Source organism: Entelurus aequoreus, linkage group LG09 (genome assembly GCF_033978785.1).
Source record: "Entelurus aequoreus isolate RoL-2023_Sb linkage group LG09, RoL_Eaeq_v1.1, whole genome shotgun sequence".
NCBI lineage: Eukaryota > Metazoa > Chordata > Actinopteri > Syngnathiformes > Syngnathidae > Entelurus > Entelurus aequoreus.
In genome coordinates this window covers 65,026,776-65,043,590 of record NC_084739.1, presented here as the reverse complement: position 1 = coordinate 65,043,590, position 16,815 = coordinate 65,026,776, and the positions used below count along the sequence as shown (strand labels likewise).

General features: G+C 38.6%; 1 protein-coding gene across 3 annotated transcripts in view; it reads right to left on the bottom strand.

Annotated features, from left to right (window-relative positions):
* The window catches only part of LOC133657627 (receptor-type tyrosine-protein phosphatase epsilon-like), an 87,230-nt gene extending 70,657 nt beyond the window's left edge, over positions 1-16,573 (bottom strand). For 2 of the 3 annotated variants that reach the window (XM_062059187.1, XM_062059189.1), the window contains exons 1-2: positions 16,422-16,573; positions 16,187-16,342 (exon numbers count right to left, since the gene is read on the bottom strand). The gene's annotated coding sequence lies outside the window, so the exon portion shown is untranslated. The remainder of the gene's footprint in view (positions 1-16,186; positions 16,343-16,421) is intronic. The other variant, XM_062059188.1, reaches the window with a different exon arrangement.
* Positions 16,574-16,815: the final 242 nt, after the last annotated feature.

The following is a 16,815-nucleotide window of genomic DNA, read 5'->3' as shown; positions in this document are numbered from 1 at the left end:
AAAAGTATTTACTAAGAATGTGTAAAAGTACCTACTTGGAACGTGTAAAAGTATCTACATGGAATGTTTAAAAGTATTTAATAGGAATGTGTTAAAGTATTTACTAAGAACGTGTAAAAGTATCTACTTGGAACGTGTAAAAGTATTTACTAAGAACGTGTAAAAGCATCTACTTGGAACGTGTAAAAGTATTTACTTGGAACGTGTAAAAGTATCTACTTGGAACGTATAAAAGTATCTACTAGGAACGTGTAAAAGTATCTACTTGGAATGTGTAAAAGTATCTACTTGGAACGTATAAAAGTATCTACTAGGAACGTGTAAAAGTATCTACTTGGAAGGTGTTAAAGTATCTACGAGGAAAGTGTAAAAGTATTTTCTTGGAACATGTAAAAGTATCTACTTGGAACGTGTAAAAGTATTTAATAGGAACGTGTAAAAGTATCTACTAGGAACGTGTACAAGTATCTACTTGGAAGGTGTAAAAGTATCTACTTGGAACGTGTAAAAGTATTTAATAGGAACTTGTAAAAGTATCTACTTGGAACGTGTAAAAGTATCTACTTGGAACGTGTAAAAGTATCTACTTGGTAGGTGTAAAAGTATCTACTTGGAAGGTGTAAAAGTATCTACTTGGAACGTGTAAAAGTATTTAATCGGAACTTGTAAAAGTATCTACTTGGAACGTGTAAAAGTATCTACTTGGAACGTGTAAAAGTATTTAATAGGAACTTGTAAAAGTATCTACTTGGAACGTGTAAAAGTATCTACTTGGAACGTGTAAAAGTATCTATTTGGTAGGTGTAAAAGTATCTACTTGGAACGTGTAAAAGTATTTAATCGGAACTTGTAAAAGTATCTACTTGGAACGTGTAAAAGTACCTACTAGGAATGTGTAAAAGTATCTACTGGGAACGTGTAAAATTATCTACTTGGAAGAAGTAAAAGTATCTACTTGTAACTTGTAAAAGTATCTACTCGGAATGTGTACAAATATTTAATAGGAACGTGTAAAAGTATCTACTTGGAACGTGTAAAAGTATCTACTCGGAATGTGTAAAAGTATCTACTTGGAACGTGTAAAAAATATTTAATAGGAACGTGTAAAAGTATTTACTAAGAACGTGTATAAGTATCTACTTGGAACATATAAAACTATCTACTTGGAACGTGTAAAAGTATTTAATAGGAACGTGTAAAAGTATCTACTAGGAACGTGTAAAAGTATCTACTTGGAACGTGTAAAAGTATCTACTAGGAATGTGTAAAAGTATCTACTTGGAACGTGTAAAAGTATCTACTCGGAATGTGTAAAAGTATCTACTATCTCCTACGATATTTACATTCTCACTTCCTAAATTAAAAAAAAAGTAATCTTTATTCCAGCGCGTCGTTCTCCTCTCATCCTCTGCCCACCGACTAAGACTCAGACCGGCGTGTACACGATCACGTCCTCTGCCCACCGACTAAGAGGCCAAACATGCCAGCTCGTTAAAGTTTTATGGCGTGGCGCTCGCTGATTCCATCATTAATTTATGACAGGACCAGGCAGGGTGACCAAGTAACCATTTCCTGCAAAGTGCTTCAATCAATTTGTTTGTGCTTTCTGTCACCATAAAACTAATAAAACTGTCACATATGACTTTTTTTTTTTTTTTACGTCATCCGTTATAAAACACAACATTTATGTTACCTAACCTCAAAGAGTTTCACCATCTACGCTCCGTAATATCATCAAAAGGTTCAGAGAATCTGGATAAATCACTGCACGTAAGCGGTACTGCATCAAAAAAAAAAAAAAAAAAAAAAACGACATCGGTGTGTAAAGGATATCACCACATGGGCTCGGGAACACTTCGGATACCACTGTCAGTAACTACAGTCGGTCGCTACATATGTAAGTGCAAGTTAAAACTCTACTATGCAAAGAGAAAGCCATTTATCAACAACACCCGGAAACGCCGCCGGCTTCGCTGGGCCCCGAGCGTATCTAAGATGGACGGATGCAAAGTGGAAAAGTGTTCTGTGGTCTGAAGAGGGGAGGGCGGAACACAAAATAATTGCACAGCACTGCTTTATTGTAACGGTAGCTGGCACAAGTGGCAAAAAAGACGGAGAAAGTTGAGGAATGCTCGTCAAACACTTATTTTGGAACATCCCACAGGTGAACGGGCTAATTGGGAACAGGTGGGTGCCATGATTGGGTATAAAAGTAGATTCCATGAAATGCTCAGTCGTTCCCAAACAAGGACGGGGCGAGGGTCACCACTTTGTCAACAAATGCCTGAGCAAATTGTCTAAGAACAACATTTCTCAACCAGCTATTGCAAGGAATTTAGGGATTTCACCATCTACGCTCCGTAATATCATCAAAAGGTTCCGAGAATCTGGAGAAATCACTGCACGTAGGCGGAATAATTTCGCCACACCTAGTGTGTGTGTGTGACAATCATTGGTACTTTAACTTTAACTTTACTGCATAAAAAAAAAAAACGACATCGGTGTGTAAAGGATATCACCACGTGGGCTCGGGAACACTTCAGAAAAAACATTGTCAGTAACTACAGTCTGCCGCTACATCCGTACGTGCAAGTTAAAACTCTATTATGCAAAGCCAAAACAATTTGTCAACAACACCCGGGAAAAAAAACAAAAAAAACAAAAAAAACAACAACACCCGGAAACGCCGCCGGCTTCGCAGGGCCCCGAGCGTATCTAAAATGGACTGATGCATAGCGGTAAAGTGTTATGTGCTTTAATGTAACACTACTGTTACTTGAGTACAATTTTTTGGCGACTACCCACCTATGCTAACCTTACAGTCCCATTGTAACGGCAACATCAAGCTATGTTAGCTTATATTACATATCCGCTATCCGTATGACTGATCGTAAGTCTTCTCAAATGATACATTTTGTGGCGAGCGACGTGATAAATCTGGTCCGATAAAAAGGATAGAAGTTACGACCGCGGTTACTTACTTTATGTCCTTTATTGTTCATGTGAATCAAAAATAACCGGAGTTATGGCTCCGGTGGATTTAACATCCTACGGACAGTAAAAAAAAACCAAGTGGTGTCTAATATTATAGTTCATGTTCTGTATTCCCGAGGCTGACAGGAAGTGGGCCAAGTCGTGCAATCCGACGCCGTTCTAAAAACGGACACTGTAGCTCCGTAAAATGGGCCATTTAATCAGAGACAGGAAGTGAAGGTCATGTGGTACATGAGGTAATGGCCACTTAATAATTCATGAATGAGGTAACACTTATTATAGCCCACACTCCTTGCTGTATCACTTGTTTTTGTCTCGCGGATGCTGAGGACAAGCAACATCTTTTTTTTTTTACACAATTTTATTTTGGTTGTGTTAGAAATGCTCCCTTGATAATAGCAATAACATATTTGAAGAGGTTTCATCGAGCTTATTGAAAAAAAGTGCAACAGTGATTGCATTATTATGCACTGGTGTTGTAAACAACTTTAAAATAGGCATTTTCAGGAAAATAACGTACTGAATTATTTGAAAGAACTTAGCATTGTGAATTTTGGTTGTGCTTACCGACCTCGAAGCTATTTTATTTGGTACTTGGTGAAATTATAAGTGTGACCAGTTGATAGCAGTCACACATAAGAGATATGTGTAGACTGCAATATGATGGCAGTCCCACATAGGAGATACGTGTAGACTGCAATGTGATGGCAGTCACACATAAGAGATATGTGTAGAATGCAATATGATGGCAGTCACACATTAGCAATACATTCTGGTTGTGCTTACCGACCTCGAAGTTATTTTATTTGGTACTTGGTGAAATGATAAGTGTGACCAGTAGATGGCAGTCACACATAAGAGATACGTGTAGACTGCAATATGATGGCAGTCCCACATAGGAGATACGTGTAGACTGCAATGTGATGGCAGCCACACATAGGAGATATGTGTAGACTGCAATATGATGGCAGTCACACATAAGCAATACATTCTGGTTGTGCTTACCGACCTCGAAGCTATTTTATTTGGTACATGGTGTAATGATAAGTGTGACCAGTAGATGGCAGTCACACATAAGAGATAAGTGTAGACTGCAATATGATGGCAGTCACACATAAGCAATACATTCTGGTTGTGCTTACCGACCTCGAAGCTATTTTATTTGGGACATGGTGTAATGATAAGTGTGACCAGTAGATGGCAGTCACACATAAAATATATGTGTAGACTGCAATATGATGGCAGTCACACATAAGAGATCGGTGTGGACTGCAATATGATGGCAGTCACACATAAGAGATACATGTAGACTGCAATATGATGGCAGTCACACATAAGAGATCGGTGTGGACTGCAATATGATGGCAGTCACACATAAGAGATACATGTAGACTGCAATATGATGGCAGTCACACATAAGAGATACATGTAGACTGCAATATGATGGCAGTCACACATAAGAGATCCGTGTAGACTGCAATATGATGGCAGTCACACATAAGAGATCCGTGTAGACTGCAATATGATGGCAGTCACACATAAGAGATACATGTAGACTGCAATATGATGGCAGTCACACATAAGAGATACGTGTAGACTGCAATATGATGGCAGTCACACATAGGAGATATGTGTAGACTGCAATATGATGGCAGTCACACATAAGAGATATGTGTAGACTGCAATGTGATGGCAGTCACACATAAGAGATATGTGTAGACTGCAATATGATGGCAGTCACACATAAGTAATACATCCTGGTTGTGCTTACCGACCTCAAAGCTATTTTATTTGGTACATGGTGTAATGATAAGTGTGACCAGTAGATGGCAGTCACACATAAGATATACGTGTAGACTGCAATATGATGGCAGTCAACATAAGCAATACATTCTGGTTGTGCTTACCGACTTCGAAGCTATTTTATTTGGGACATGGTGTAATGATAAGTGTGACCAGTAGATGGCAGTCACACATAAAAGATATGTGTAGACTGCAATATGATGGCAGTCACACATAAGAGATCCGTGTAGACTGCAATATGATGGCAGTCACACATAAGAGATACATGTAGACTGCAATATGATGGCAGTCACACATAAGAGATACGTGTAGACTGCAATATGATGGCAGTCACACATAGGAGATACGTGTAGACTGCAATATGATGGCAGTCACACATAAGAGATACATGTAGACTGCAATGTGATGGCAGTCACACATAAGATATATGTGTAGACTGCAATATGATGGCAGTCACACATAAGCAATACATTCTGGTTGTGCTTACCGACCTCAAAGCTATTTTATTTGGTACATGGTGTAATGATAAGTGTGACCAGTAGATGGCAATCACACATAAGATATACGTGTAGACTGCAATATGATGGCAGTCAAACATAAGCAATACATTCTGGTTGTGCTTACCGACTTCGAAGCTATTTTATTTGGGACATGGTGTAATGATAAGTGTGACCAGTAGATGGCAGTCACACATAAAAGATATGTGTAGACTGCAATATGATGGCAGTCACACATAAGAGATCCGTGTAGACTGCAATATGATGGCAGTCACACATAAGAGATACATGTAGACTGCAATATGATGGCAGTCACACATAAGAGATACGTGTAGACTGCAATATGATGGCAGTCACACATAGGAGATACGTGTAGACTGCAATATGATGGCAGTCACACATAAGAGATACGTGTAGACTGCAATGTGATGGCAGTCACACATAAGAGATATGTGTAGACTGCAATATGATGGCAGTCACACATAGGAGATACGTGTAGACTGCAATATGATGGCAGTCACACATAAGAGATACGTGTAGACTGCAATGTGATGGCAGTCACACATAAGAGATATGTGTAGACTGCAATATGATGGCAGTCACACATAAGCAATACATTCTGGTTGTGCTTACCGACTTCGAAGCTATTTTATTTGGTACATGGTGTAATGATAAGTGTGACCAGTAGATGGCAGTCACACATAAGAGATACGTGTAGACTGCAATATGATGGCAGTCCCACATAAGAGATACGTGTAGACTGCAATGTGATGGCAGTCCCACATAGGAGATACGTGTAGACTGCAATATGATGGCAGTCACACATAAGAGATGTGTGTAGACTGCAATATGACTTCACCATAAAAGTAGGTGACAGTGTCATCACCAGGAAAGATGAGGTCACCTACCTAGGTTCCATTCTAGAGGCTAACCTTTCCTGTGACAAAATGGCAACCAAGGTAATCAAAAAGGTTAACCAACGAACGAGATTTCTCTACAGAATTTCCTCTCTGGTCAACAAAAGCACCTTGAGGATTCTGGCGGGAACTCTCGTTCAACCCTTTTTCGATTACGCATGCACCTCCTGGTACCCTAGCACCTCCAAAACCCTCAAATCTAAACTCCAAACATCTCAGAACAAGCTAGTCAGGTTACTTCTAGACCTCCACCCCAGATCCCACCTCACTCCTACCCACTTCTCTAAAGTGGGCTGGCTCAAGGTGGAGGACAGAGTTAAACAACTTGCACTGAGCCTAGTCTATAAAATCTGCTACACCTCCCTGATACCGTAGTACATGTCAAACTACTTCCTTAACGTAAATGACCGCCATAACCACAACACCAGGGGGTGCTCCACTAACCACGTTAAACCCAGATTCCGAACTAACAAAGGTCTTAACTCATTCTCTTTCTATGCCACATCAATGTGGAATGCGCTCCCAACAGGTATAAAGGAAAGGGCATCTCTATCCTCCTTCAAAACCGCAATAAAAGTTCACCTCCAGGCAGCTACAACCCTAAACTAACACCCTCCCCGGATTGCTAATAATCAAATGCAAACAATCAAATGCAGATACTTTTTCTTTTTCTTATGCCTTCTGATCTCTCTCTCTCTCTCTCTCTATGTCCACTACTTGATGTCCATATCCCCCCTCCACACCCCTGATTGTAAATAATGTAAATAATTCAATGTGATTATCTTGTGTGATGACTGTATTATGATGATAGTATATAAGATAGTATATAAGATAGTATATATCTGTATCATGAATCAATTTAAGTGGACCCTGACTTAAACAAGTTGAAAAACTTATTCGGGTGTTACCATTTAGTGGTCAATTGTACGGAATATGTACTTCACTGTGCAACCTACTAATAAAAGTCTCAATCAATCAATCAATCAATCAATCAATCAATCAATCAATCAATCAATCAATCAATCAATCAATGGCAGTCACACATAAGCAATGCATTCTGGTTGTGCTTACCGACCTCGAAGCTATTTTATTTGGTACATGGTGTAATGATAAGTGTGACCAGTAGATGGCAGTCACACATAAGAGATACGTGTAGACTGCAATATAATGGCAGTCACACATAAGCAATACATTCTGGTTGTGCTTACCGACCTCAAAGCTATTTTATTTGGTACATGGTGTAATGATAAGTGTGACCAGTAGATGGCAGTCACACATGAAAGATAAGTGTAGACTGCAATATGATGGCAGTTACACGTAAGAGATACGTGTAGACTGCAATATGATGGCAGTCACACATAGGAGATATGTGTAGACTGCAATATGATGGCAGTCACACATAAGAGATACGTGTAGACTGCAATATGATGGCAGTCACACATAGGAGATATGTGTAGACTGCAATATGATGGCAGTCACACATAAGCAATACATTCTGGTTGTGCTTACCGACCTCGAAGCTACTTTTTTTGGTACATGGTGTAATGATAAGTGTGACCAGTAGATAGCAGTCACACATAAGAGATACGTGGAGACTGCAATATGATGGCAGTCACACATAGGAGATACGTGTAGACTGCAATATGATGGCAGTCACACATAGGAGATACGTGTAGACTGCAATATGATGGCAGTCACACATAAGAGATACGTGTAGACTGCAATATGATGGCAGTCACACATAAGCAATACATTCTGGTTGTGCTTACAGACCTCGAAGCTATTTTTTTTGGTACATGGTGTAATGATAAGTGTGGCCAGTAGATGGCAGTCACACATAAGAGATACATGTAGACTGCAATATGAAGGCAGTCGCACATAAGAGATACGTGTAGACTGCAATATAATGGCAGTCACACATAAGCAATACATTCTGGTTGTGCTTACCGACCTCGAAGCTATTTTATTTGGTACATGGTGTAATGATAAGTGTGACCAGTAGATGGCAGTCACACATAAGAGATATGTGTAGACTGCAATATGATGGCAGTCACACATAAGAGATACGTGTAGACTGCAATATGATGGCAGTCGCACATAAGAGATACGTGTAGACTGCAATATGATGGCAGTGTGTGTGTGATAAGTGTGACCAGTAGATGGCAGTCACACATAAGAGATACGTGTAGACTGCAATATGAAGGCAGTCGCACATAAGAGATACGTGTAGTCTGCAATATGATGGCAGTCACACATAAGCGATACATTCTGGTTGTGCTTACCGACCTCAAAGCTATTTCATTTGGTACTTGGTGTAATGATAAGTGTGACCAGTAGATGGCAGTCACACATAAGAGATATGTGTAGACTGCAATATGATGGCAGTCACACATAAGAGATACGTGTAGACTGCAATATAATGGCAGTCACACATAAGAGATACATGTAGACTGCAATGTGATGGCAGTCACACATAAGAGATACGTGTAGACTGCAATAGGATGGCAGTCACACATAAGAGATACGTGTAGACTGCAATATGATGGCAGTCACACATAAGAGATACGTGTAGACTGCAATATGATGGCAGTCACACATAAGAGACGTTCTAAAGTGACAACTCGTGTAGGATACGAGGGAAAACATGCATGAAATTGGATCGATCAGAATCAATACAATCAAAAAATGGATATTAAGAAAAAAATCAAATTTATGTGACAACAGAACAAGGAGATGAACGACCAGGTTTGTATGTGTCGACTTAAACCTTTATAATTGTTACAAACGCCACTGTTTATATTTAACATGCTTCCCTGATGAAAGTATTTGGCGAGCGTCGCATTGTCCCACTAATTTCGCCGGTCCTTGAACTCATCGTAGTTTGTTTACATGTACAACTTTCTCCGACGCTGCAACTCCTTCTTTGTCTCATTTTGTCCACCAAACGTTTTATACTGTGCGTGAATGCACAAAGGTGAGCTTTGTTGATGTTATTGACTTGTTGGAGTGCTATTCAGGCATATTTGGTCACTGCATGACTGCAAGCTAACCGATGCTAACATGCTATGTAGGCTAGCTGTATGTACATATTGCATCATTATTCCTTGTTTGTGGCTATATTTGAGCTCATTTAACTTACTTGACTTATGTCCTCTGTGCATTAAATGTATATTTGCGTGTCTCATGACACATTATCTGTATGTAATATTGGCTGCATTTCTCATAGTTGTTTGTGTGCCATGTTGTTCCAGACCACAGCAAAAGTTACCCAGCTTGCAAAGATTGTAATACATCCTATCCCAGCTGCATTCGGGTACACCCTGGCACCTCATGGCCGGGCCAACACAGATAGATTGACAACACCCATACTCGGGCCAATTCAGTGATGCCAGTCATACTGTCCCCGGATTATTCCTTCAAGTTGCCCAAAATTATTTGGCAAAGTGTTTTTGCCAAAGGCACTCCCTTGCTGCTAGACTTGAGTACTGCACGTGAACAGGTATTTTTTTTCCTGGCTTAGCTTTGACTAAATTCGACATAGAGCTGTCAAAAATAACAATTTAACTTGTGTGATTAATCATAAAAAATACTGCATTAATTAGGTATGTACATCATTTATTTTGACTGAACATGTGACGTTGATTTGACCATTGAATTTGAGTAATTTTGTAACCAATATTCTTCAACACCAACACGACGTTGAAACAACATGCTTTTTGGCGACGTTTAATGAACGTTGGCTTCTGACGTTGATTTGACCATTGAATCTTGGTCATTTTCAAACCAATATTCTACAAACCCCGTTTCCATATGAGTTGGGAAATTGTGTTAGATGTGAATATAAACGGAATACAATGATTTGCAAATCCTTTTCAAGCCATATTCAGTTGAATATGCTACAAAGACAACATATTTGATGTTCAAACCGATAAACTTTTTTTTTTTGTTGCAAATAATCATTAACTCTAGAATTTGATGCCAGCAACACGTGACAAAGAAGTTGGGAAAGGTGGCAATAAATACTGATAAAGTTGAGGAATGCTCATCAAACACTTATTTGGAACATCCCACAGGTGAACAGGCTAATTGGGAACAGGTGGGTGCCATGATTGGGTATAAAAGTAGATTCCATGAAATGCTCAGTCATTCACAAACAAGGATGGGGCGAGGGTCACCACTTTGTCAACAAATGCATTAGCAAATTGTTGAACAGTTTAAGAACAACCTTTCTCAACCAGCTAATGCAAGGAATTTAGGGATTTCACCATCTACGCTCCGTAATATCATCAAACGGTTCAGAGAATCTGGAGAAATCACTGCACGTAAGCAGCTAAGCCCGTGACCTTCCATCCCTCAGGCTGTACTGCATCGACAAGCGACATCAGTGTGTAAAGGATATCACCACATGGGCTCAGGAACACTTCAGAAACCCGCTGTCAGCAACTACAGTTTGTCGCTACATCTGTAAGTGCAAGTTAAAACTCTCCTATGCTAGGCGAAAACAATTTATCAACAACACCCAGAAACGCCGTCGACTTCGCTGGGCCTGAGCTCATCTAAGATGGACTGATACAAAGTGGAAAAGTGTTCTGTGGTCTGACGAGTCCACATTTCAAATAGTTTTTGGAAACTGTGGACATGGTGTCCTCTGGACAAAAGAGGAAAAGAACCATCCGGATTGTTCTAGGCGCAAAGTGTAAAAGCCAGCATGTGTGATGGTATGGGGGTGTATTAGTGCCCAAGACATGGGTAACTTACACATCTGTGAAGGCACCATTAATGCTGAAAGGTACATACAGGTTTTGGAGCAACATATGTTGCCATCCAAGCAACGTTACCATGGACGCCCCTGCTTATTTCAGCAAGACAATGCCAAGCCACGTGTTACATCAACGTGGCTTCATAGTAAAAGAGTGCGGGTACTAGACTGGCCTGCCTGTAGTCCAGATCTGTCTCCCATTGAAAATGTGTGGCGCATTATGAAGCCTAAAATAGCACAAGGGAGACCCCCGGACTGTTGAACAACTTAAGCTGTACATCAAGCAAGAATGGGAAATAATTCCACCTGAGAAGCTTCAAAAATGTGTCTCCTCAGTTCCCAAACGTTTACTGAGTGTTGTTAAAAGGAAAGGCCATGTAACACAGTGGTGAAAATGCTTTTTTGCAATGCGTTGCTGCCATTAAATTCTAAGTTTATGATTATTTGCAAAAAAAATTACGTTTCCCAGTATGAACATTAAGTATCTTGTCTTTGCAGTCTATTCAATTGAATATAAGTTGAAAAGGATTTGCAAATCATTGCATTCTGTTTTTATTTACCATTTAAACAACGTGACAACTTCACTCATTTATGAGTACCACTTCTTTCTTATGCAGTATATTTGGCAAGTATTTATTTCTCTAATCAGCCTGGCCTGAGCCTAAAGTTTTTTTTTGTTAAATACACAATAATCTTTGTGATTAACACATGGTTTCGAACAAAAATACAACATCGAAACAACATGCTTTTTGAGGACGTTTAATTAATGTTGGGTTTTAAAGTTGATTTGACCTTTGAATTTTGGTCATTTCCCAACCAATATTCTTCAACACCAACACGACGTTGAAACAACATGCTTTTTGACGACGTTTAATCAATGTTGCGTTTTGACGTTGATTTGACCAATGAATTTGAGTCATTTTGTAACCAATATTCTTCAACACCAACACGACGTTGAAACAACATGCTTTTTGACAACGTTTAATCAACGTTGGGTTCTGACGTTAATTTGACCATTGAATTTTGGTCATTTCCCAACCAATATTCTACAACACCAACACAACAAAGAAACAACATCTTTTTGACGACGTTTAATCAATGTTGCGTTTTGACGTTGATTTGACCATTGAATTTTTGTCATTTCCCAACCAATATTCTACTACACAAATACAACATTAAAACAACATGCTTTTTGAGGACATTTAATCAATGTTGGGTTTTGAAGTTGCTTTGACCATTGAATTTTAATAATTTCCCAACCAATATTCTACAACACAAATACAACGTTGAAACAACATGCTTTTTGACGACGTTTAATCAACGTTGGGTTCTGACGAATTTGATCATTGAATTTTGGTCATTTCCCAACCAATATTCTACTACACAAATACAACATTAAAACAACATGCTTTTTGACGACGTTTGATCAACATTGGGTTCTGACGTTAATTTGACCATTGAATTTTGGTCATTTCCCAACCAATATTCTACTACACAAATACAACATTAAAACAACATACTTTTTGAGGACATTTAATCAATGTTGGGTTTTGAAGTTGCTTTGACCATTGAATTTTAATAATTTCCCAACCAATATTCTACAACACAAATACAACGTTGAAACAACATGCTTCTTGACGACGTTTAATCAACATTGGGTTCTGACGTTAATTTGACCATTGAATTTTGGTCATTTCCCAACCAATATTCTACTACACAAATACAACATTAAAACAACATACTTTTTGAGGACATTTAATCAATGTTGGGTTTTGAAATTGCTTTGACCTTTGAATTTTAATAATTTCCCAACCAATATTCTACAACACAAATACAACGTTGTAACAACATGCTTTTTGACGACGTTTAATCAATGTTGGGTTCTGACGTTAATTTGATCATTGAATTTTGGTCAATTTGTAACCAATATTCTTCCACACCAACACGACGTTGAAACAACATGCTTTTTGACGACGTTTAATCAATGTTGCGTTTTGACGTTGATTTGACCATTGAATTTGAGTCATTTTGTAACCAATATTCTTCAACACCAACACGACGTTGAAACAACATGCTTTTTGACGACGTTTAATCAACATTGGGTTCTGACGTTAATTTGACCATTGAATTTTGGTCATTTCCCAACCAATATTCTACAACACCAACACGACGTTGAAACAACATGCTTTTTGACGACGTTTAATCAATGTTGCGTTTTGACGTTGATTTGACCATTGAATTTTTGTCATTTCCCAACCAATATTCTACAACACAAATACAACGTTGAAACAACATGCTTTTTGACGACGTTTAATCAATGTTGGGTTCTGACGTTGATTTGACCATTGAATTTTTGTCATTTCCCAACCAATATTCTACTACACAAATACAACATTAAAACAACATACTTTTTGAGGACATTTAATCAATGTTGGGTTTTGAAGTTGCTTTGACCATTGAATTTTAATAATTTCCCAACCAATATTCTACAACACAAACACAACGTTGAAACAACATGCTTTTGGACGACGTTTAATCAATGTTGGGTTCTGACGTTAATTTGATCATTGAATTTTGGTCAATTTGTAACCAATATTCTTCAACACCAACGACGTTGAAACAACATGCTTTTTGACAACGTTTAATCACTGTTGGGTTCTGACGTTGATTTGAGCATTGAATTTTTGTCATTTCCCAACCAATATTCTACTACACTAATACAACGTTGAAACAACATGCTTTTTGACAACGTTTAATCAATGTTGGGTTCTGACGTTAATTTGATCATTGAATTTTGGTCAATTTGTAACCAATATTCTTCAACACCAACACGACGTTGAAACAACATGCTTTTTGACGACGTTTAATCAATGTTGCGTTTTGACGTTGATTTGACCATTGAATTTTTGTCATTTCCCAACCAATATTCTACTACACAAATACAACATTAAAACAACATACTTTTTGAGGACATTTAATCAATGTTGGGTTTTGAAGTTGCTTTGACCTTTGAATTTTAATAATTTCCCAACCAATATTCTACAACACAAACACAACGTTGAAACAACATGATTTTTGACGACGTTTAATCAACGTTGGGTTCTGACGTTAATTTGATCATTGAATTTTGGTCAATTTGTAACCAATATTCTTCAACACCAACGACCTTGAAACAACATGCTTTTTGACAACGTTTAATCACTGTTGGGTTCTGACGTTGATTTGACCATTGAATTTTGGTCATTTCCCAACCAATATTCTACTACACAAATACAACATTAAAACAACATACTTTTTGAGGACATTTAATCAATGTTGGGTATTGAAGTTGCTTTGACCTTTGAATTTTAATAATTTCCCAACCAATATTCTACAACACAAACACAACGTTGAAACAACATGATTTTTGACGACGTTTAATCAATGTTGGGTTCTGACGTTAATTTGATCATTGAATTTTGGTCAATTTGTAACCAATATTCTTCCACACCAACACGACGTTGAAACAACATGCTTTTTGACAACGTTTAATCAATGTTGGGTTCTGACGTTAATTTGATCATTGAATTTTGGTCAATTTGTAACCAATATTCTTCAACACCAACACGACGTTGAAACAACATGCTTTTTGACGACGTTTAATCAATGTTGCGTTTTGACGTTGATTTGACCAATGAATTTGAGTCATTTTGTAACCAATATTCTTCAACACCAACACGACGTTGAAACAACATGCTTTTTGACAACCTTTAATCAACGTTGGGTTCTGACGTTAATTTGACCATTGAATTTTGGTCATTTCCCAACCAATATTCTACAACACCAACACAACAAAGAAACAACATGCTTTTTGACGACGTTTAATCAATGTTGCGTTTTGACGTTGATTTGACCATTGAATTTTTGTCATTTCCCAACCAATATTCTACTACACAAATACAACATTAAAACAACATACTTTTTGAGGACATTTAATCAATGTTGGGTTTTGAAGTTGCTTTGACCATTGAATTTTAATAATTTCCCAACCAATATTCTACAACACAAATACAACGTTGAAACAACATGCTTTTTGACGACGTTTAATCAACGTTGGGTTCTGACGAATTTGATCATTGAATTTTGGTCAATTTGTAACCAATATTCATCAACACCAACACGACGTTGAAACAACATGCTTTTTGACGACGTTTAATCAATGTTGCGTTTTGACGTTGATTTGACCATTGAATTTTGGTCATTTCCCAACCAATATTCTACTACACAAATACAACATTAAAACAACATACTTTTTGAGGACATTTAATCAATGTTGGGTTTTGAAGTTGCTTTGACCTTTGAATTTTAATAATTTCCCAACCAATATTCTACAACACAAACACAACGTTGAAACAACATGCTTTTTGACGACGTTTAATCAACGTTGGGTTCTGACGTTAATTTGATCATTGAATTTTGGTCGTTTTGTAACCAATATTCCTCAACACCAACACGACGTTGAAACAACATGCTTTTTGACGACGTTTAATCAATGTTGGGTTTCGATCATTGAATTTTGGTCATTTCCCAACCAATATTCCACAACACAAATATAACATTGAAACATTATACTTTTTGAGGACGTTTAATCAATGTTGGATTCTGACATTGATTTGACCATTGAATTTGAGTAATTTTGTAACCAATATTCTACAACACCAACACAACGTTGAAACAACATGCTTTTTGACAACCTTTATCCAATGTTGGGTTGTGACCTTCTTGTCAACATTGACTTGTGGTCATATATCTCAACCAACGTTATTGGTTGTGACGTTGATTTGACCATTGGAATTTGGTCACATCCCAACCGACAACGTGGATCCGACGTTGGACATCAACGTCGTCTCCTATGCAACAATTTTTAAAGGACACGTACGTATAATCGACGTTGTATCAATGTCTTGTGCCTGCAATGTTTCGAGGACGGCATTGTACATTTTAAAAAATCCAACCCTGTCATGTTTATGTTTTGCATGCAGCCTGCAGGCCTCAGTGGTGTGCACCCACACTACTATACTACACACACACACACACACAAACACTCCTGTCTAGACCAGTGCAAGTCTTACACACACACACACACACACTCTCAACGCCCCCTCATATTATATATATGTTTTATTTACTTACAACATTGCATTGCATTGCTGATGCCTTTGATTTGCTCCACTAACCTATTTCCTGCACGCCGTCCTCTTCCTCAGCATCACCATCACCATCATCACCCTCAGCATCGTCTGGAGGAATGGCAGCGTGGATGACAACATCCGTCTTGACACTACCGGAGGATTCCAGCGGTGCAATGTGGCCGCCAGACAGACACAAACATCCTTAAAAAAAAGGAGCTAACAACAACAACAAAAAAGAGCCAATTGATTTTGCGTGGACGTGCGCATGCATGCATCTTACCGTGGAACGTCACGTCACCTCGCCGCAGCCGATGATGCGTCTTCGGTTCCCGATGCCGTGTGCGTGTTTGTGTCCTGTGCGAAAAGAAGCAGCATGAAATGGGGTTGACACTCGTAAGGATGCGCTTCCTGCCCGAGCTGACGCACGTTATGGCAGCCTGAGTGGAGCCTGCAGACCCCCCACCCAGCCAGCCTCCATAACACCACCTCCTGGCTGCAGGAGGACTCACTTGCTCCCCTTCATCACCACATCATTGCATGGAGGGTCGACTTGTGTCTTTATTATGAAATCTTCTATAGCAGTGGTCGCCAACCACCGGGCCGCGGCCCGGTACCTGTCCGTGAACCGATTGGTTCACGGACAGGTGATATATATATATATATATATATATATA